General features: G+C 39.2%; 1 pseudogene; it reads right to left on the bottom strand.

Moving 5' to 3' along the window:
* Positions 1-22,869, bottom strand: part of LOC101980148 — a 24,220-nt pseudogene extending 1,351 nt beyond the window's left edge.
* Positions 22,870-23,740: the final 871 nt, after the last annotated feature.

Genomic DNA, 23,740 nt, shown 5'->3' with positions numbered 1-23,740 from the left:
TTAGCACACTGATTACATTCATAGGGTTTCTCTCCAGTATGGGTTCTTTCATGATTTTGTAGACGACTGTGTTCTGCAAAGGCTTTACCACACTGATTACATTCATAGGGCTTCTCTCCAGTATGTGTTCTTTTATGCCTTTGAAGATGACTGTGACATGCAAAGGCCTTACCACATTCATTACATTCATAGGGCTTCTCTCCAGTATGTGTTCTTTTATGCCTTTGAAGATTACTGTGATATGCAAAGGTTTTGCCACACTGACTACATTCATAGGGCTTCTCTCCAATGTATAGTATTTTATGCATTTGAAGATGACTGTGATGTGAAATAGCTTTATCACACTCATTTCCTTCAAAAGTTTTCAATCTAGGATGTGTTTTTCCATGCCTGTGAAGATGACTGTCACATTCAAAGGTTTTAACACATTGAGGATATACAGAAGTTTTCTCTCTAGTTTGACCTTTTTCATGCCTACAATGATAATGGTACATATGAAAGCATTACTACATTTAATACATTGGTGAATATTTTTATCTGTTTAAATTAATTTTACAATTTAATACTATTTTAAAGAGGAATTATATGTTAAAGCTTATCGCCATGTTTACAATCTTGTTTTTCCCCTTCATTAATGCTTGCATTTCATCTTTGAACATATCTGATAACAGCCTTTAATACATGGTTAACATTTACAGAATTTTTTTTCTGTATGAGAATTTTCATGTATTTAAAGAGAATTGAAAAAACTCAGAGCTTTACCACTCTTATTGCACTCATAAAGTTTCCTATACTGTGAGCGATACTATATTTGCTAAGTGAACTAGGACAAACAGAAGTATTTATACAGTCCTAGTACCCATGGTGCTTTTCTGAAATGTTAGATTGTTGATATATTAACAATGAGGCTATAAAACTAATTACTTGTATACTTTTACATCAAATTCAACAAGTATACTCAACATGGGAACTGCTATATGTCTTCTATTTGTTCTGAGGGAGAGGTATATTATATCTTTTCACATCCCTATGCTCATGTGGCTTGTATCCAGAGTAACATATGATATACCTAATAAAGGAAGAATAACAAACATAAGGTTTTCCCCCATTGAGTTTTACCAGTTTGACTTTCTGTCCTCATAGACTTTTGGTATCTGGATTAAGGACTCTCCACAAAAGCTGCCCCTTGATTCATGATTCTAACTGTCCCCTCACTAAACTTAACACAGTCACAAGTATATGGGTTAAACTACTTTTTCGATGGACTATTAATGTAATAGTTTTAGAGGCATACTTATCACCTTTTCAAAATGTCTGTCTTTTATAATATGAATATGAAATAAATAGATTGACAACTTCATAGTATAGCTCTCATATTATGATTCAAAAGGTAATATAGGTGAAGACATTGTTTCCTTGAATTCTTTCTTAAATGCAGTTCACCTATCTGAAATTAAGGTATATGATTTTGTAAGAATTTAATAATCATCAACACACTTTATTATTTACACTGTGGCTTTTGTTTAAAATATATAGGATACATTACAAATTCTTCAGAGTTACATTTGTATCACCTTATACATGAAAATTACCTTTCATGTCTTCTAGAACTTTGACAATGTTCTTGAATATTATGGTCTTCCCAACCATATCCTAAAATATAGTGCCAGAAAAATGTATGTTATATATTTAAAATTGTAAAAAATTTAGTTACCATTCAAAGCAAACCTTACAACCATGCCTGATTTATTTACCCCATTCTTCTTTCTCAATCATACTACAAAATAGTACCATTAACCAATGAACGGTTGTCCCCTTATTTGAAACATGAAAGATAATTCAGTCTTACTTATAGCAGTGAGGTTTCTGTAGGTCTCCAGCATCACATATTTGTAGAGACTCTTCTGGGAAGGATCCAGCAAAGTCCACTCTTCCCAAGTGAAGTCAACATGCACGTCATCATAGGTCACTGAATTCTAAAATATACCATACATGTGCACAACAGAATGCATGATTTTGACAACACTGTAAATGTATACATCTTTGACAGTACAGTCATATAATTCTGATGCTCCCCATACTTATTTCATGACATGACATCATAATTTAATCACCAAGTCACTTTAAAAGCAAACTGAATAGGAGGTTCACCTCTGTCATTTTTGAACCCTTTGAATGGGATATCACCTTGCAAGAGAAATGTCTACTGACCAACAATGAAAGATACATAAACAGAACAGTACAGAGTGCAGACGAGAGAAATTGTATGAATGAGTAATTCCTAACTACAAAAAAAGAAAAATAAGATGAAAAAGCTGGATGCATTGAATCATGCCTCTAATTCTTGCACTCAAAAGGCAGAGGCATGTATATCTATCTGCCTCTGAGTTGAATACCAGCTCAGACCATGCAATCACTTATAGAACAGTGAGAAATACACATTAAATACCTGTTTCACATGAAAAAAATCAATCAAACAATAAAGATAGAAATAACTCACAGGTTTTTGCTGAAGTTTCTACAAAGAGTTATGCATGCACTTAAACTCTTTATTCATCTACAAGAAACCGGAAGTGCCACAATTTAAACTGCAAGATATATAAGATTTTACTAAAGCGCACTGTGTGTTTAAAAAGTTATGAATGGACAAATGAAAACAATAGCAATTAATATGCTGATTACAAATAATCAACACAGAGCAGGAAAGATGGCTCAATACTAAAGAGTCCTTCTGTTCTTCTATACAGGTGAGCTCACTAATATGGGAAGTCATAACTATCCATTATTGCAAGTTCAGGGTTTCTAGTAGCATCTTTTGATCAATGTAAGGACCAGGTACTCACATTGTGCATATCCATGTATACAGGTAAAATTCTCTTTTTAAAATAAAAATTCAAAACAAACAAAACAGGCAGGAAGAAGGTTATGCACCTGCAATCCAATTACTCAGAAGGCACAGGTAGTATTAATGTCATGAATACATACCATGCTAAGAAACATAATGATACCCTCTGTCAAATTTTAAAATTGAAAATATGGGTGAAGTTCAGTACAACAGCATATGCCTTATAGGAACAAAAGCATCATACAACAATGCAAAAACAAAAAAATCAGGAATACTGGCCCACCTTTCATCCCAGCGCTTGGAAGTCAGAGTCAGAGGATCTCTGAGTTTGAAGCTAGCCTGGTATATTGAGCTACTTTCAGGACAGCTAGGGCTACACAGACAAACCTTGTCTTCAAAAATAAACAAACAAAAATAAAAACAGTAGGCTACCAAACCACCTTAGCACCAAATGGCAATTAATTCTACTGATTCTTATGTGATTTAGTGATAGAGTTTATGATGGTGGGGAAGTTATGACAGCAACAGAAGTAAGCTGACTGATTAGTTTCAAGTACAACACAGTAGGCACAAAGAACAGGAAATGGGTTGAAGCTATAGAAACTCATATTGTGGGATTCCCCTCTGTAAGCTGTGATTATCACTGGTTAATAAAGGAACTGCTTAGGTAGGTAGGGAAAACTAAACTGAGTGTTGGGAGGAAGAAGGTGGAGTCAGAAAAAAGTCATGTAGCCCTGCTGGAGACAGATACTGAGAACTTTACCTAGTAAGCACAGCCACATGGTGATACACAGATTAAATTAATATGTAAGAGCTAGCCAATAAGAAGCTAGAGGTAATGGGCTATGCAGTGATTTATTAATACAGTTTCTGTTTGATTATTTTGGGGCTGAGCAGCTGGGAACTAACAAGTGGCTTTCCACAACAAACTCGTGCCCACATGGCCAATTAAAATCCACTTAAAATCTTAGAGAGCTTGGAAAGGAATTGTAAACACTAAAAAATGAAGTTTAGCTGTATTTATTCCCCCAAATGGGCTTTGCTTACTGGTGGCATGCTGCAACTCCTTTAAGAGAGGTTTTCCTGATTTAGAGGTAACAGAAAAAAAGCTATGCCATTTTGAAATGCCAGCTTTCTGGGCTGTGCTGCCCACGCAAACTTTTGACTCTTTCTGGAGGACTGGCTGTGTGGTCTGTGAGCAGATTGCTAATGGCAACTTAGACCCCCTGTGTGCCTGAAAATGGGGCAACATACATAGCTCTCAGAAGAAGCAAACATGCCTCTGTCATGTTGGACTGGGTGAAGCAAGCAGGAAGGCCATATTTGCCCTACCAATGGCACAGCATAAGTTCATAAGAAGTGCTTAGCATTTTAAGAAGCACTCCTGAACAGTAAAGAATTACAGATACACAATAGGACAGATTCATACATTACAGACCTCTAAATGAGACATAGTGTGTTTAAAAACTATACATAGGCTTGGGAGAGAGAAGAAAAAAATAGTTATATAAAGAAGTAAATGGATTATAAAAAAATGAAACAAAGCCTTTAAAGAGACAGAGTACACTCATAAATTAAAGAAGATAATAAATAAATATTAAAAAGTAATAGAATAAAAATAAGCCACATAAAGAAGGACTATACACAGAGTGTATGGATTATGTATATTATTGTGTTTTCTTTGAACTTTTTGACTGTAAAGGAGCTAAGTAACCAACATATATACTTTAAAGGTATCATATCTTCAGAATTTAGGTCTAAGAATTAGTTGCTTTGAGAAAGAGGTGACAGAGGATGAGTACCTGTGGCTTGATGAATCAAGACCACCCAAAAAGTCACTGTGGACACCCCAAAAAAATTACTTCACCAAATAAAAAGCAGGAACCAGTTTGGAGAGAACTATGCCCATATACCCAAATACGGTTCATAGATGTTTGTTTACATTTAAATGGGGATATGCTATAGAGATTTGCATTGGCATGGATCTTGGTTTATTCATACAAATTTAAGAACAATTTTATTATATGTATTTCTGCTCTTGACTAAGGTATTGTATTTGTGCAGCTCATTTAAAAATGTAATGTGTAATTAAAAATATAGGTAAATAGAGAGTCATCTACATAGTAATAGTCAAGTTTGTAGTCATGTTCATTGATTTTCTAGACGTACAGAGATGTATTTCAGATAGACATTTCAAAAAAATGTCTCTCTCATTTCTAGAGTTTCAGACATTATTACAACATACTTCCTGTTTACTTAGGTATTATTGTATCCTTCTGTGGTCTTGATGGAGTTGAAAATTTATAGTTATAGTTTTTCTTAGTTATGATAAAAAAAGGAGAAATTTATAGTTATAGTTTTTCTTAGTTATGATAAAAAAAGGGTTTCTCCGTAGCTTTTTTTTTTTGGTTTCTGTCCTGGAACTAGCTCTTGTAGACCAGGCTGGCCTCGAACTCACAGAGATCCGCCTGCCTCTGCCTCCTGAGTGCTGGGATTAAAGGTGTGCGCCACCACCACCCGGCTCAGATATAAATATTTTAACTGTAATTCTTGCATGATACCTGTTTTGTGATTTGTAATTGTACTATGTTAAAATTAAAACCTTTCTTTTCATTTATACAGAAAAGGGGAGGTGATGTGGGATTCCCCTCTGTATGTTGTGATTATCATTGTTTAATAAAGGAACTGCTTTGGGCCTATAGCAGAGCTATAGGGCAGAACTTAGGTAGGTGCGTAAAACTAAAATGAATGCTGGGAGGAAGAAGGCAGAGTCAGAGAGAAGTTATGTAGCCCAGCCAGAGACAGATGCTAGAAACTTTACCCAGTAAGCCACAGCCACATAGCAATACACAGATTAATAGAAATGGGTTAAATTAATATGTAAAAGTTAGCCAATAAGAAACTAGAGCATATGGGCCAAGCAGTGATATAATTAATAGTTTCTGTTAGATTATTTTGGGGCTAAGCAGCTGGGAACAAACAAACAGCTCTCTTTACTACATCATATCACATCCTCAATGAGAAATTTCATCCAGAAAGGCTCCTCCTATTAATGGTTTCACAAGCAATCAAATAAAAGTTACCAAGAAGAGGTGCATGTTAAAATACATCTTCCTATTTGGGAGGTTTTTCATTCAATCAATTACATTCTGACCTGGATCACTATAGGCTCCTGGTCATCCATGAAGAAAATTAATTTAGTCACTTCAATTATACTCATAGTCTACAATAGCCCCTACACTGTTCAAATGTTCAAAGTCTCTTCTGATGCTCAAGACAATCTCTTGACAGTGATTTGTTGACAGAGGTTTCTCTCCAGTCTGGTTCCAGAGTTATTCAGTCCCAAAGAAACACACAGAGGTCTACGTTACTTATAAACTGGTTGGCCTATTAGCTCAGGTTTCTTATTAACTGATTCTTACATCTTACATTAGTACATAGTTTGTGTCTGTGTTAGCCACATGTCTTGGTACCTTTTATCAGTGCAGCATTGTCATCTTATTTTCTCTATGTCTGGGTGACAACTGCAGACTGAGCTTTCCTCTTCCCAGAATTCTCCTGTTCTGGTCACCCCACATATCCTTCCTGCCTGGTTACTGGTCAATCAGCATTTTATTAAACCAATACAAGTGACAAATCTTTACAAGGTACAAGACCATTGTCCTGCAGCAAGTAACATCTTGTAAAAATCAGAAAACAACTTACATCTTTCCAACATACAATGGTATAGAATACCATTTACACTCCAAAATAGAGAAATGGAGACATAGTGAGGGAAGATTGAACCAAGCCAAGACTGAAGCACGACAGGACAGACATCAAATCCTGTAGCTCTGCCTCAGATGCACAAGGCTTCAGTTTCAAAGGGCTTAGATGGCCCTATCCATGCATCTTCTCATACATCTCTCTCTTTGGTTACTTCCACTCCCTACATTCAGCTAGTTCTCTATAGAATATGTCTTATAGTTTAGGCATCTCAATAACATGTGGTATCAAACTGAAACCTAGTTTGTATCAAAATACAACCCTGGATATTCTGGAATATTATTTTAAGATGTGTTATATTTGTTTATGTTGTGAAACAATTGTTTCAATGATATAAATATGTGTTGCATTCTTTTATGCTGTATTTGTTTAATTCTGTGAAGCTGTGATACTGGGCTGGTCTAAAATACCTGTTCCACCTAATGATCAGTCAATAGCTTGGTAGGAAAAAATAAGAAGGGCTGGCAGACAGAGAGAATAAATAGGAGGAGAAATCTCAGAGGCAAAAAGGAAGGATGACCAAGAAAAGGAGAGGAAAGCATGGGCCAGCCACTCAGCCACACAGCAAGCCACAGAGTAAGAAGTTTAAAAATGTATTCAGAATAGAGAAAGATAAAAGCCCAGAGGCAAAAGTAGATGGGACAATTAGTTAAGAAAAGCTGGCTATAGCCTGGCTACCAGGACAGGAACCAAAAGCTACGGAGAAACCCTGTCTCGGAAAAAAAAAAAAAAAAAGCTGGCTAGAAATAAGACAACCTAAGACCAGGAACCAGGAATTTATAAGAAATAATAAACCTCAGTGTATGTCATTTTTTTGAGAGATGGGTATCAGGCACCCAAAAGAGTAAAAACAACAACAACAACAATAGGTTTCATCCTCACAGCTTCATGAAATGAACTCTCACAATCTCTTCACTGGGTTTCTGACTCTGCTAAACATGGATGCCAGTAACAATGCTGAATTGTAACCACAAACTAAAAACCCATTACCTTAAATTTTGACTCTTGTTTCCAGGACCAGCACATGATGAATGGTCCTGAAAAGTTTAACTTCTTAACTGATAGACACTAACACACTTGGCCACAGGTATAGCAGGATTTGTAAGAAGTTGCTTCCTAGGACTAGGAATCACTTTGCTTACTTTTTAGATAAATTGAAGATTTATGTGGATGGAGTTTTACTCTCGGAGCACCTTCCTAGACTTCCATCCTATGGCAAGGACCTTCTCTATAATAGTAATAAACTCCTTGAATATTCCTGCTTCTTCCAGTAATTGGCTGCCACTTGAAACTACCTTTTCATTTTCATTTATTTCAGCACCTCTTGTTTTCTTTTTACTGTAGACCTGAATGAATCATCAGTAATAAACATCCAACAGATTCAATATTTCATTTAAGGAATTAGCCCATTATTTTTTAATTGTGCTTTACTACATTTCCAGGTCATAGGCAGATAAAGAAAGATTTTGTAGCTAAACTATCACATAAATGACCTCAAACTTAATCTGCTATGGAGTCTATCATTTCCAACTGAAATCCTATGATCTCAATTGTTGCAAGGAGAGGGCCACTTATTCACCCCAGCAGCCCAGCTATCTTAGACCTGAAATAACCACACAAAAACTGTATTAATTAAAACACTGCTTGGTTATTAGCTCTAACTTCTGATTGGCTAACTCTTACATATTAGTTTAACCCATCCCCAATAATCTGTGTATTGCCACGTGGCAGTGGATTACCGGCAAGATTCTAACCAGTGTCTGTCTCAGGAGGAGGATCCATGGCTTCTCTCTCTCTCTCTCTCTGCCCTTCTTCCCAGTATTCAGTTCTGTTCCCCCCCCCACACACACACATACACACAACTAAGTTCTGCCCTATCAAAAGGTCAAGGCACACTCTTTATTCATTTAGGGTAATCTCAGCACAAGGTGGGGACTCCCACATCACTCAATCTCTACTCTCTGGTATTCCTCTTAAGATTTACATCTACTTGGTCCTACAAGAACAGAAATTAAATAAAGACTTCACAATTATCACAAAATTACCACAAAGTGACCCTTAAACTGTTGTTTCTGACCCTCCAGCTACTAGCCCCATGCTCTAGAGCCCTCTCTGAAAAAGGAGAGATGATCTACTGCTATGGTTCTGCAGCCCCTTAGACTTCCTGGTGTTTTCAGGTAAACCCAGCCCCACTGATGCCCAATCCCAAAGCAATACAGAACAATATCTGCTTCCTGCCAAATGGATTATAGCACAAGATATAGATTCTTCTCTATCTAGCTGCCCAAAACCATACACACCTACAAAACCTCTGCAGTTCAGAAACTCCCTTTGTTCCCTGGCACTAAGCATCACTGAATCATACCATTGCAGCTGGCTGTAGCAGAAAGTTAGAAACATTTTAATCATGCATTGCTAAAAGACAATCAACATCACGATAGTTCTACCAGCTTTTAAACTATTTGAAAATTTATAAGACAAATTTGAAAGTAGACTGCAATATTCAGAACTTCTAGAAATCAGATTATCAGTTTTCAAATCTGTCTTCCCACTGCACACCAAAAGTATCACTCTGTGTGTACACTGGACAGTGATATTACAAGCATAATAGCCTACCATGCCAGGGCTGCAGAGTCACCCTCACCCCAGGAAATCCATACATGGGGAGGCTCAGAGGACAAGGAGCACTTCCCAGGTGATTACATAGAGCAATAAACCACAGCCTGGCCCATGATCCATCCAAATCCCAGCAGAAATGACAACTCAACTGACCTTCTCTGAACACCCTACACTTGCTATAGCATAGCTTGTGGTCTTCCTTAAAACTCATCATGACAAAAGTAGAGAATTCTGGAAAGAACCTGCAAGCTACCTGCCACTATTATTCCTGATTGCTAAGCCTTTCCAGAGTGCCTCATTGGCTAAGGCCACCCTACTGGGCCTCAGAATATTATCAGGTCCCATAATGGGTGATCAGAGATCAAATGTCTCTGACAGAACAGAACTTCCTGTTCTACCCTTCCAGGCCAGTAGACAGGGCCCTAGTCCAGAAAGTTTGTATTTTAGTAGAGATTCATCTACTTTCCTAGAGCATACCCTGTTCCTCATCCAAAGCACAGGGTCCTTTGTATGAACATTCCATTACACACTCAATGTGCAGTACAGCCAACCGATCGCCTCATACCTGGGAAATCCTGCAGCCAAACACAGGTCACATTCACAATTTTTGTTAAAAAGAAGCCATGAATTAGGTAAGGCTTGGAGACAGGAAAGAGAATGTGGATATGATATAGTTATAATCTCAAAAAATTATTTTTGAAAAGTTGAAACAGGATTTATGGCCATGTGCTTCAGAAACTAGGGATTTATATTAGAGAATATCAAAGATTTCTCAAACCTTTTATCTCAGGGTATATATTCAAAACCAGTAAAATAACAGTCATGTTAGGCAGGGCCACATTTTACTCAGGTCTATTTTGGTTGAACTACTCTAACTATAGTAATTTGGTTTCATTATAAGTCTGGTTTTTTATCCAGATTCTAAATTGCTTGGTCTATGGACATCAAGAAATGACCATCTGGACATTTATGGAGCACCTACAATTGATTACCTGGTTCTGCAATGCTAATCTCAACTACTGTTGAAGTAGAAAAGTTATATACCACTATCCTGTCTCTCCCTTCTGCACTGTGGATCTACCAGCTTCAAGCTTTGTCTCTGCACTCAGTTCTTGCACAAATGCCTCTTCATCTATAATCATACACTAAAAGTCAGAGAGACTGGAGGTCACTCATTAGCTGGCTTATTTTTCCTTCTCACTGAACAGTCAAGGCCCAGTCCTGAAGAAGTTATAGGACTATCTACCCAGCACTGGACAACAGAGGCAGGATTAGGTTTTCAAAGCAATTCTTAATTACACAGTGTGAGGCAACAATATCACAAGCTCATAGTCTCCAATGCCAAGATGTCAGAGCCTCTCCCATACTCAATAAAGCTCAGAGGCCAAGCGCAACTACCCAGTTACCACAAAGAACAATAGAACCTGTTTGTCTCATGGTCCATCCCTGTCCAAGCAACTATGAGAGCTCAGCCAACCTGCTCTTTATGGTCTGGAGACAGTCGTCTTTGGGCAAAGCAATGCCCATGCCTCAACCACTGACTGACAAGATATATAGTATCCGGAAATGGATAAACAGGACTGTCAAATCTAGCCAAGACTATGTAAGATGGTTTTGAAATTTTTCTTGCCTTTGAAAATGGTCTGTCAGTTATTCTAGGTCTTAGCCAAAGTTGGTTGCTTCAATGTTGCAAATGAGACTTTAGGTGATTGCCCAGGTAGCCAGTTGTCTCTGTCATTTGTTGCACATTTTGGAAGTTGCTTGATTGAACTACCGACTTACTCAAGTAATATTATTCACCATCTTGGATCCTCGATGGGGTTGAAGACTAGATAACTGTAGTTACTTTCCTCTCATGACCTGGTCAAGTTATTTATCTTACAAGGCCTAAATTAATTAGGATAGGATAATTATTGAATATATTTGTTCTTATAGTATATAATTTTGTATTAGGCTTAGAACTCTCTTATTTAAAGAAAAGGGGAAGGTGCTGTAGGAAGTATTACAGCTTGTATTTGCCTGCCTACTGGGGCATGGTCTCTTATACTGTTTATGGGGAAGTCAAAGGTACATGTGCCCCTGTTCTCTAGTTCCCCTTGCTCCTTTCCCACTGGCTGCTCCTTTGGATTTTGTGATTCAACCGGTCAAGTGAAGAATTCTGATTTGTGAATTTTCCCCTAAAGAAATAACTATCTATTCCTTGATTCTGAACTAATGTAGAGTTTCTTTGAAGCAGGTTCTCCGTGACACTTGTGGCAGATTCCCCGTGGCACTTTCTGGTGGACTTGGGCCAGTCCTGTGACAGGTTCATTTCACCTTCCACCAAAAAGAGTAATGACCCACCAGGTTGAGAATCACTGCTCTAAACTGATATAAATAGATGAATAAATAAACAGCACTTAAAAAATTTAATGAAATTCAAAAACTGGGAAACAGTAGAAAATAGAAACAAAAAGATTTTAGCAGCCATGCCTTTGAAGAAAATGAAATCTAAAAACAATAACTAATAATTGACTTCTTAAAATGATAAAAAAAATTAATTGAACATTCATTTATACTGATTTTCAAAGTAGGCACTTCCCTGGTAGAGAAAATGTCATTAAGAAGAAAATGCATGACTTTGTCCCATGTAAAATGTTAGCTGCTGAGTACTGTAAGCTGACACATGAAGTTATGGCCAAAGGATTGTGTCTCAGACATCTGAGCTAACTTCCCTGTGTCAACCAGGACTGAAGATATCTGCATGGGAGAGTTCACTAATTGGAAACTAAATACTTAGTGGTTCAGGCTATCCTCCTTAAACTGTACACCCACCAGTGTCTGTCTTCATGCACATGGAAGGAATTGATGTACAATGGGAAATTACACAGAAAGTCACACACTGTGCCCCATCAGGTCCTTCTTGTAATGGATATCCCTGCAGCCCACGGCCTTAAACTTCAGTCTAAGACCTAGCTATTGTCCAGTATGTTTACCCCCACCACTGTACACAGTATACTGTTCCTACTTTTCTGGGTTGAAGGGAGAAGCTATGCTCCACATGCAAATCCTTTTACTGTTATTGCAATGGACAGTCCCACTGTATGACTCAAACTGGTAATTTTAGAGCTCTGTGATGCGGCATACTTGTAATCCAAAAATTTATGGTAGTTAGCCATGAAGATAGCAAGGACAATGTCCTCTGGGGCTACAGACAGGATTCAAGTTCACCTCAGTCAGCACAGGGGACACTGAGTCACATCTGCTTTCCTAAGAGCTGAAAAATGCAGCTGTTCTAGAATTATTATACTCTCCTGGTACACAAGGTTGTGACCCCATAATGGCTCCCGGAGCAGCAGGTCAGATGCCTTTGATAGGGAAGTGGGTCTTCTGGCTAGTTTTAAATTATGGTTGTCTCATTTGTTATAGGAATGTACCTTAATGGCTGATTAATCCTAGTGAACAAGCATTTGCATCTCATGCTAGTAATCTCTAACAGGCATGGTGCGCATGCTATGCATTTTGGGGTATTTGGGATGCAACCCTCCCTCACTTAAATTCTACTTTGTGTCAATTAATGACTCCTAAGAACCAGTAAATCCTCATACCATTAATTTTATTATCAACTATACTCTTCTACACCACAGTTTAGCAGCAGAGTGCTACTCTACACAGGAGAAACCATTTACAAGCCGTACAAAATTAACTACAGATGGATCCCAAACACCACCATCCGTGGTTCCTGATGCACTGCTCTGTGCAGACACAGCCCAAGCAGTGAAGTGGTTCAGAGGCTGCCAGCATAGAGTTGCAAGGATTATTTAGGACTACTGAGGCTGGAAGACGCTAAACTCTGTGTCTATCCGCTGGCTCCCACCCAATTAGTGGAGGGCCAAACCAACGCCACGAGCTTCCGTGGTCCACTTCACTTGGTTTGGCAACATTGGCCCCTTGCTTGCCAAACCCAGGCACTCCTCCCATCTGTGGAGAGCAACCCCTCACTCACCATGGTGCAGCCACCAAGCTAACAGGCTCTCTGCCAGCAAGGGATCCCAAGGCGCAGTGCATGAGAGAGCTGAACCAGAAAGGAAGTCTGGCTCCAGGAAGAACCCTCCCATCTGACTGGCAGGTCTGATGGAGCGTCTGATTGGCTGGTGAGGTCTGAGTGACAGGACCAGGTGGGGCAGAGGGGACTCAGCACTGTGGTGGAAGACTAGAGAGAAGGTAAATTCCACATAAGTGGCTATGGGAAAGATGTTGTACAGGCTGGGTGGAGACATTTCTGTGTGGCTGCTTTTGGTAACTTCTATTGCACTGAAGCGACACATGACCACAGCAACACTTTTTTGTTGTTGTTGTTTTTTTCGAGACAGGATTTCTCTGTAGCTTTGAAGCCTGTCCTGGAACTAGCTCTTGTACACCAGGCTAGCCTCTAACACACAGAGACCCACCCGCCTCTGTCTCCCAAGTGCTAGGATTAAAGGCACGTGCCACCACCAACTAGCTGACCACAGCAACACTTAAAAAGAAAACATTTGATTGGAGCTGGCTTACAGCTTCAGAGGGTTTTGTCCGTTATCATCATGATGGGAAGAATGGTAGATGCAGACAGAAATGGTGCTGGAGAAAGAGCTGATAGTTCTCCATCCATATCAGCAGGCAGCAGAAAGTGACTGTGACATACCTACTCCAACAAAGCCATATCTCCTAATAGTGTGATTCTCCAAGGAACTTGGGGGTTAGTTTGATTCAAACAACCATAGAATCAAAACCCTTGTATCTTTTCAACCATGCTGAATAAGTAATCTCAGTAAACTCATTGATTTCCCAGGATGGACTTTGGTGAAACTGTATTTTGTATCTTCATTGGGACTTATGGTTATGAGATAGACATTGCTTCCTCCCCATCCATGGTGGAGAAAATTCTCACAACTGATCATAAACATATTCGTTAATGTTCCTATTTCTCATGGTATTAGAAAAAGGAAGCAGTACATAAAAGAACATATTAGAAGAATATAAATGTGTCAATTACCTTAGTTTTTAAAGAAAGGACTTATATAAATAACATGAAGACTGGATGGCTTCAGAATAAAGAAGACTAGAAAGGTTTTGCAAGCTATGAAGGTCTGAGTAAGTTGTTTAAGGTACATCAAAAACAGGATTTAGAGGTCATATATTTATTAAAGATGACAAGGTCAAATCTCAACTGTTTCAAGGACTGACGAAAATGTATATCAGGTAAAGTTTATTGAGTTGTATCTGGTTATTGAAAAATTAAAAGTAGTTAAAATTACACAACTGGTGAAAAACCAATCTTCTAGGTGTTTAATCATCATTCTTAGAGGCTATTCTAATGGGGTTAGAGGGATAAAAGGGGGACTATTTCTCCCTTTCCATACAAGATCAGTGAGGTCCCTAGGAACAAAGGCCATTGATTATTTATTCTCCTGTTCATGGAGGCCATGGAGAACATACTCAATGAATCTGAAACATTATCAAGTCTACAAAATAAAGATCAATGTGGGAAAGATTTCCTCAATGTGTCAAGGAAGCCATAGTACATAAAGCAAAGCTTTTGAGTCATCCTCACATTGATGGACAACTGATAACAGAGAGACTTGAAGAGTCTGAAATTCCTTCCAAGCACAAGTGACCTCGAAAGACTAGATGCTCAACTGGCCTTGACAACACAGAAAGAAAGATTAACTTTTGCCACCTGCATTGGTCTTCAGTACTCAAAAAGAAAGTTCATCAAAGGATAAGAGAATTGGTAACAACACAAGGGATCACACTCTACAGACATTAGATGTAAGTTTAGATAGCAAATATTACTAATATTTCCTTCTTGATAAAAAGATGTTGTCCAGATGTGAGACATCAGACCTTGGCTCCTGGGACACCTTCCCACAGCAAAGGACAGGGCATTTATTGTTTTAATATTCAAATTAAATTATGCTAAATACCTCCTCTCTCTATATCCAGAAGCCATGTGGGAAGGACATCATGCTGACTTTTGGCTGATAAAATGGGTATACAAGGGTGTGAAAGTTGGTTGTGGGCTCATCCCTCTGGAGACCGACTGTAGAAGTTAAATGAAAACCTCTAACAGATGGAAGCTATTGTGAGCCCATCAAGAATGTCATATGGACTTTGGACATTTTAGTGCTTCCCAAACAGTAAAGGAATTCCTTTTCTGTCTTCATCTGAGAGTTTGGTCTTTAAGAGAGGTTCAGTGGAAGGGTATCACAGTACTGCCTCCTGACAACCCAAATTCAACTGGAAGAAACCAGATCAAGTCATTGCTTCAACCCCATAATGGTAGTTAGTGTTACCTCTTCAGAGGGAGGTGAAATAAGAACTGGAGGGAGAAATCAACTATAGAATGCAGGGTAACAAAAAAAGCTAACACTCATGGCTCTTTATTGGCTTCCTCATAGCTCGCAATCTACTTCCATCTTGTGCTCCTGATTGCCAGGCTTGCCCAGAGTACCTCAGTAGCTAGAACTGCCCAGCTGAGCCTCAAGACTGTAACAATTTCCCTACTAGATGAGCAGAAATTAAATGACTAATACCCTGCCTCGAAACACCAAATAAATAAATAAATAAATAAATAAATAAATAAATAAATAAGCCAGCACAGCTCTTCCCAGCTCTGTCATTACACCCTAGGGGAACACAGAGCTCTAGTCTGCAAAATTTATATTTTAGTAGAAACTCTTCCAGTCTCTCAGAGCACTTCCTGTTCCTCTTCCATGGTATGGTGCCCCTTGTGTGTGTGTTCCATTACAGAGTCACTAACCAGTGCAATCAATGCTTTCCCTCATAGCTCAGATGTCCTGAAGCCAAACACAGGTCACATTCAAAGAGTAACTCTTGATAAAGCAAAATTCATGATTTTTCTAACTTCTGGAAAGTCTTAGAGGCAAGAAAGAGATGATGGAAATGATGTAATTATAAGCCAAAAAACTAATCTAAAATGGTCAAACAGATCATGTGCTCCAAAATTTAGTAATTTATATTAGAGTACACCAAGTATTAGTTTCACATTTTATCTCAGGCTGTCCATCTTAATATGTAAAATAACAGGTTTTTTCTTTTTTTTAGGCAAGGCCACACCATTTTATCCAGTTCTATTTTGGTTAGATTAGTGTAACTACTGTAATTGGTTTCATAAATTTGGTTCTTTATCCAGATTCTTGATTCCTTACTCTGTGGATGCAAGAAATGGCCAGTCAGAACATTCAGCAATCATCTATTATTGATTACCTCACTAGTTATTTCTAATGTGAACTACAGTCTAGCGGGGGAAGCTTTCGTTTTCCTTCTTTCCCATCCCTCTCTGTGCTGTGACTACACCTGCTTTAACTCAATTCTTACATGGGTCCTTCTTCATTTACAATAAAATCCAGAGAAGTTAGAGGTCACTCATTCACTGTTCTATATTCCTTCTCGCTGACCAGTTATGACCCAGCCTTGAAGCAGTTGCAGGACTTTCTTTTCAGCACTGGGCAGAAGAAGCAGGATTAAAGCAATTCTCAACTACATAGTGTGAGAAAGGTAATCTCTATAAATTCAAGAGCCACTCTGCTCTACAAAGCTAGTTGCAGGACATTCAAGACTACACAAAGAAACTGTCTTGAACAACAAAAAAGTACTAATTTAGTTGTCTGTGATGTGCCCAACTATAATTCAGGTACACTGAAGACAAGGTGGCCAAATCTCTTTGATATTCTACAAGATCCTAGTCTGTACATTGAGTACCGGGACAGTCAGAGATTCATAATGAGGCTATTCTTTAAGATAAAATTAAAAAAAATATTAATAAAGTAATAAACTTGATATTTTTGGTGTGACTAATTTGGTACAGTGATGAAGATATAAGGTGTTTAATTTATCCTTGGGGTCCTAACAGGTTTAGATAGATGGCAAGGGATATACACAACTAAGTTAATATAACTAAGTAACATAATAAAAGCTTTCCCATCTCTAAAACCTCAGCTCCTGTCTCTCCTGTAAGGTGGCCAGATAAGGAGTAAATGTTTCTTCAGTAGAGACAGTCTCACCTGGAGAAGTCAGTCTTTTTCCACAGTGAAATTCCCAGGAAAACTCAAATTTTATAGTGTCTGTTATTTCACTAGTTGTTAGCCAAAGGGAGAAATTTAAATGTATCCTGGAATATCCTTATTCTTGCCAGGCAGGCAAGTATTGAGGATTGATGGGGTGGAGACTAAAGAGCTTTATGTTCCCATGGAGACTGCAAAATGGGGCTGTAGAATATTGCCACTGACAGTTACATGAGTTGCCAAAAAAGTAAATAGTGGAAGACCTGGAAGTGGTTGACCCACCATAGTAGAGTGGATACAGAGCACAGATGGTGCCAACTTGCCCTCAAGCACTGCACTTAAGCCTCTGACCCTTGGGCTTTTGCAAGGCTCCATCCCTAACAATTCTTTCAACCTCCACAGCTCTTTGTAAATATCTGATTAGCTTAGCCTTACAGTGACTTCAGTTCAAGTCTCAGGATCTCCCCCACAACATGGATGTCATCCGGTCACCACCATTCAAAACTCCTAACTGAAGGTTTAGTAGGCCTCAGGGAAGCACAATATGAATCCTATTTAGATAAGTCAGACTTCATGCCTGCAAATTCCTTTCCTCTCCTTCACAGGAGACAAAAACTCAAGCTGGGGTCTGACTGACATGTGAGCTTAAGGCTCAAATTGTCACCTATTTACCACACTGCAGACAAAACATTCTTTTGGCTTTGGGTAAATGGTCAACCATCTCTTAAAAGACTTTTATTGTCATTTTCCCTCCTGATCATTTTAGTATTTTACCCTCATATTATGGAGTTTTGGATTCAGAAAATTCTTTACGCACCAAGTCTAAGCTTCTGATGTAATCAATCTTTTATTTCTTCTGGGTCATCCAGGACTGAGGTAAAGATGATCTTAGATCAGTCATTCACACCTTACTGCTATTAATAACATGTTCATGGGGGCTGAGTAGAAGGCTCAGCACTTAGAACACTGGCTGCTCATTACTAGGACCTGGTTTTGATTTCCAGTACCTACAAGATAGCTCATAACTGTCTATACCTCCAGTTACAGGGGATCAGACACCATCTTTTGGTTACCACTGGTACCTGGCATGCACTTGGTATGCTCAATGGCAAAAGTTATACACCTATATTAAATTTCATTCTTTTTTAAGATGCATAAAGAAAACATTTTTACCATATGGAATCACGTACATATCTTTCTTTTCACCATTTGCATATCTGGTGCCCTAAGAGGCCAGAAGAATGCACCAGATCTCCAGGACTTGGAAATACAAAACTTGGGTACACAAGAGAAGCAGTGGTACAGAGTCAACTATCCAGGTCCCAAATATGTCATTATAATACTGAAGGTAAAGAGTTGCAGTGCTCCTTCTGTCTCCTATCACTTGAATGTCAGGAAAGTTCCTCTGGATGGTTGTCAAAGGACCCAATGGATTTCTATACCTCTGAATGGACTTTCTATATTACTCCTTATTTTTATTGTTAACACAGTTCTTTTGATGTGAGCAAAAATAACAAAAAGTTTGTTGAAACCTATCAGAGTCTATTCACACTATATTAAGAAAATTTCCATAATGAGATATGATTTTTTTCTTTTTGGAATTCTTTTGAAACAGGATATGTTCTCATAGCCATGGCTGCCCTGGAATTCACTATGGGAACAAATCTGGCCTCAAACTCATAGAGATCGGCCCAACACAGTCTCCCAAATTCTGGGATTACAGCCATGAACCTGTAATTCCAGCTGAGGTGTGTGTTTTTAAAGACCTATCATTGAATTAGAAAATGAATGGAAAAAGTAAGATCTAAAAGGGAGCAACATTGTTTAGATGGACAGTAATATTTCTTGAAATTCTACAATTTAAATGTGCAAGCCATTTATTATATGATTGATAATTGGGTTATTTTCTTTGTTTTATTAATTTTATCTAACCAAGTCTAGGAACTCCAATGGAGGAGATCAGAGTCAGAGAGCTTTACAACCCCCAAGCCAGGAACCTCTGCAAGAGCAGATCCAGACCAGGGACATTTACAGAAAGAAGTCTGAGCAAACAACCTAGGCTAGAGCAGGCCTAAGACAACAAACTCCACAGGAGTGGAGCAAATCCTGGGAGCACTGAGTGACCTCCAGGAACACAGAGTGACCAATAGGGTATCTAGAACCATGGCACTGACTGTACCATGAGAAACAACCATTTGAGCCTTGAATTCACTGGTACCTAGAAGATTACCCACTGGAATCATAGACAGCCCCAACCACACCAATTAGAGGAAAAGATGAGTACACAACGTAAAAACAAATGCAACACCACAAAGAGCAACACAATACCAGTAAAATCTAGAGTCCCTACAACAGCAAGACTTGAACAACCAAATATAGATGAAGCAGAAGAAAATGACCTGAAAAATAACTTCAGGAGAAAGTTTGAAACTCTTAAAGAGGAAATGAGAAATTCCCACAAAGAAAATGAAGGAAAAGACAAAAAAAAAAAATGGCACGTATCAGCAAATCCCTTTAAAAAAATAAACCAAGAAGAAGGAATTAAACATATGAAAAAAAAAACTATTCAAGACTTGAAAACTGAAATAGAGACAATAAAGAAAACACAAGCCAAGGGAATTATAGAAACAGGAATCATGAGAAAACAATTGCAAGCATGAACAGCAGAATACAAGAGATGGAAGAGAGAATCTCAAGATAGTAGTAGACTCATCAGTTAAAGAAAACAATAAATCTAACAAAAGCTTAATCCAAAATATCCAGGAAAATTGGGACCTGCTCTTCCTGAACTGGGGACAGTCACCTTTGGGCAAAGAAATGCCCATGCCTCAACTACTGACTGACAAGATATATAGCATCCAGAAATGGATAAACAAGACTGCCAAATCTTGCCAACACAGGGTAAGACAGTGTTGAAAATTTTCTTGCCTTTGAAAATGGTCTGTCAGTTACTCTGGGTCTTAGCCAAAGTTGGTTGCTTCAACGTTGCAAATGAGACTTTGAGTGATTACCCAGGTAGCCAGTTGTCTCTGTCATTTATTTCACATTTTGGAGGTTGCTTGATTGCACTTCCTACTTATTCAAGTAATATTATTCACAGTTTCAGATCCTTGATGGGGTTGAAGACTAGATAATTGTAGTTACTTTCCTCTCATGACTTGGCCAAGTTATTTATCTTACAAGACCTAAATTAATTAGCATAGGATAATTATTGAATGTATTTGTTCTTATTGTATATAATTTTGTATTAGGCTTGGAACTCCTTATTTAAAGAAAAGGGGGAGGTGCTGTAAGAAGTATTACAGCTTGTATTTGCCTGCCTACTGGGGCATGGCCTATTATACTGTTTATGGGAAAGCCAAAGGTGCATGCACCCCTGCTCTCTAGTTCCACTTGCTCCTTTCCTGCTGGCAGCTCTTTTGGATTTTGTGATTCAACAGGTCAAGTGAAGAATTCTGATTTTTGAGTTTTTCCCTAAATAAATAAATAAATACCTATTCCTTGATTCTGAGCTAATGTGGAATTTCTTTTAAGCGGGTTCCCTGAGGCACTTTCTGATGGTCTTAGGCCAGTCCTGTGATAGGTATATTTGATCACTCCAAAAGGAGTCATGACCCACCAGGTTGAGAATCACTGCTCTAAACTGATATAAACAGATGAGTAAATAACAGCACTTAAAAAATGGAATGAAATTCAAAAACTGGGAAACAGTAGAAAATAGAAACAAAAAGAATATAGCAGTCATGCCTTTGAAGAAAATAAAATCTAAAAATGAAAACCAATAATTGACTTCTTCAAATGATAAAAAAATAATTGAACACTTAGTTATACTGACTTTGAAACAGAGTAGGCACTTCCCTGGTAGGGAGAATGCCATTAATAAGAGGATGCATGACTTTGTCCCGTGTAAAAGGTTAGCTGCTGAGTGTTGTAAGCTGACACATGGAGTTACAGCCAATGGACTGCGTCTCAGACATCTGAGCTGACTTCCCTGTGTCAACCAGGACCGAACATATCTGCATAAGAGAGTTCACTAATTGGAAACTAAATACTTAGTAGTTCAGGCTATCCTCCTGTAGAAGGAGCTGCGGGCCGCTTCCCACCACCCAGCTCCCAGCCACCTTTAGCCCCAGAATAATTACACGGAAACTGTATTCTTTTAAATACTGCTTGGCCCATTAGCTCTAGCCTCTTACTGGCTAACTCTAACCCACTGCCATCATCCTCCCTAAACTGTACACCCACTGGTGTCTGTCTTCATTCACATGGAAGGAATTTATGTATAATGGGAAATTACACAGAAAGTCACACACTGTGCCCCATCAGGTCCTTCTTGTAATGGATATCCCTGCAGCCCACGGCCTTAAACTTCAGTCTAAGACCTAGCTATTGTCCAGTGTGTTTACCCCCTCCATTGTACACAGTACACCATTCTGACTTTTCTGGGCTGAAGGGAGAAGCCATGCTCCACATGCAAATCCTTTTACTGTTATCGCAATGGACAGTCCCACTGTATGACTCAAACTGGTAATTTTAGAGCTCTGTGGAGCAGCATACTTGTAATCCAAAATTTACTACGGGGCTACAGACAGGATCCAAGTTCACCTCAATCATCACAGGGGACACTGAGTCACAACTGCTTTCCTAAGAGCTGAAAAATGCAGCTGTCCTAGAATTATTATACTCTCCTGGTACACAAGGTTGTGACCCTATAATGGCCCCAGAGCAGTCGGATGCCTTTGATAGGGAAGTGGGTCTTCTGGCTAGTTTTAAATTATGGTTGTCTCATTTGTTATAGGAATGTACCTTAATGGCTGATTAATCCTGGTGAACAAACATTTGCATCTCATGATAGTAATCTCTAACAGGCATGATACGCATGCTATGTATTTTTGGGTATTTGGGATGCAGTCCTCCCTCACTTAAATTCTACTTCCTGTGACTTACTGACTCCTAAGAACCAGTAAATCCTCATACCATTAATTTTATTATCAACTATACTCTTCTACATCACAGTTTAGCAGTGGAGTGCTACTCTACACAGGAGAAACCGTTTACAAGCCGCATGAAATTAACTACAGACGGATCCTAAACCTAAATGTTAAAAGCGCAGAATATCTGAAGACCCAGGAGAGACCAGGAGTCTCCGCGTTTGGCAAATGTGGTGATATCTCTCCACATGCGACGATATAAGCTCAACAGACAACACCTTCTGCGGCTCCTGACGCTCTGCTCCTTGCAGACACAGCCCGGGTAGTGAAGTGATTCAGAGTCTGCCAGCAGAGAGTTGCAAGGATCACTTAGGACTACTGAGGCAGGAAGACGCTAAACTCTGTCTGTCCGCTGGCTCCACCCAGCCAGTGGAGGACCCCACACAGGCCGCGAGCCTCAGCGGGCCGCTCCACCTAGTTTGGCGACACCGGCCCCTCGCTTGCCAAGCCCAGCCACTCCTCCCGTCTGTGGAGAGCAACCCCTCACTCACCATGGTGCAGCTGCTGAGCTGACAGGCTCTCTGCCGACAAGGGAGCCCAAGGTGGAGAGCTGAACCAGAAAGGAAGTCTGGCTCCCGGAAGAACCCTCCCATCTGACTGACTGGTCTGCTGGAGGATCTGATTGGCTGGTGAGGTCTGAGTGACGGGACCAGGTGGAGTAGGAGGGACTCAGCACCATGGTCAGCAGTGGCTTCTAACCTAAAGACAGACCTGTCCCAGATTGGCTAGAGATTTATGCCAAATTCAACAGCAAGTCTCTTACTAATGTAAATCAATGGGTGCAAGGGAGCCTGGGCACCAAGTCTTGTAGAGAGAGATCCTCCAAGCCTGCCTCCTGGAAAGCAGAAATATTAAACACCTTGCCTAAACATTTAATGCTCTGTCTCCAGAGTGCAAAGCTTCATCTCCCGAAAACAGACATTTAACGCCTTACATCCTGAATGCAAACCCTCATTCCCTGAGAGTGGGGATTGAAGGTCTGTCTCCCTTTCAAAGATACTCTGCCATCCCGAGAGCAAAGCTTTATCTTCGGGAGAAGAGAACTAAAAGCCTTGTCTCCTGAGACCTGGTCACCCAAAAGCCAAGTCCAAAGGCCACAGACTACGAGGTCAAGAATTGATCCAGCACCTGGTATCAGTCTGGAACAGGACATTGGAACCTTATTTCCTGAGCGCAGACTACAGGGTCAAGAGTAGATCCTTGCTATCCAGCCCCCAGCATGGTCAGACATCCCTGCCTGAAGAAATTCAAAATGCCCTTTTTAAACTGAGGAATACCAGGTCGTATGACGCTATTTCATGTATGTATGAGATGTTAAAAGAAGAGCATAGATGTGTTAATATATACATTTAGTGTGTGAAATGTTAAGAGATATCTTATGGATAATTGATAAGATTAGGAAATGTTAATGCGTAAGTTAAGGTTAAGAAGTGTTTTATAGATAAGTAATGGATAAGTTGTATTAAGGTTAAGAA

Source organism: Microtus ochrogaster, chromosome 8, assembly GCF_000317375.1.
Source record: "Microtus ochrogaster isolate Prairie Vole_2 chromosome 8, MicOch1.0, whole genome shotgun sequence".
Lineage (NCBI taxonomy): Eukaryota > Metazoa > Chordata > Mammalia > Rodentia > Cricetidae > Microtus > Microtus ochrogaster.
Note: the sequence above shows the minus strand (reverse complement) of the source record. Positions and strands in the feature narration are given on the sequence as shown.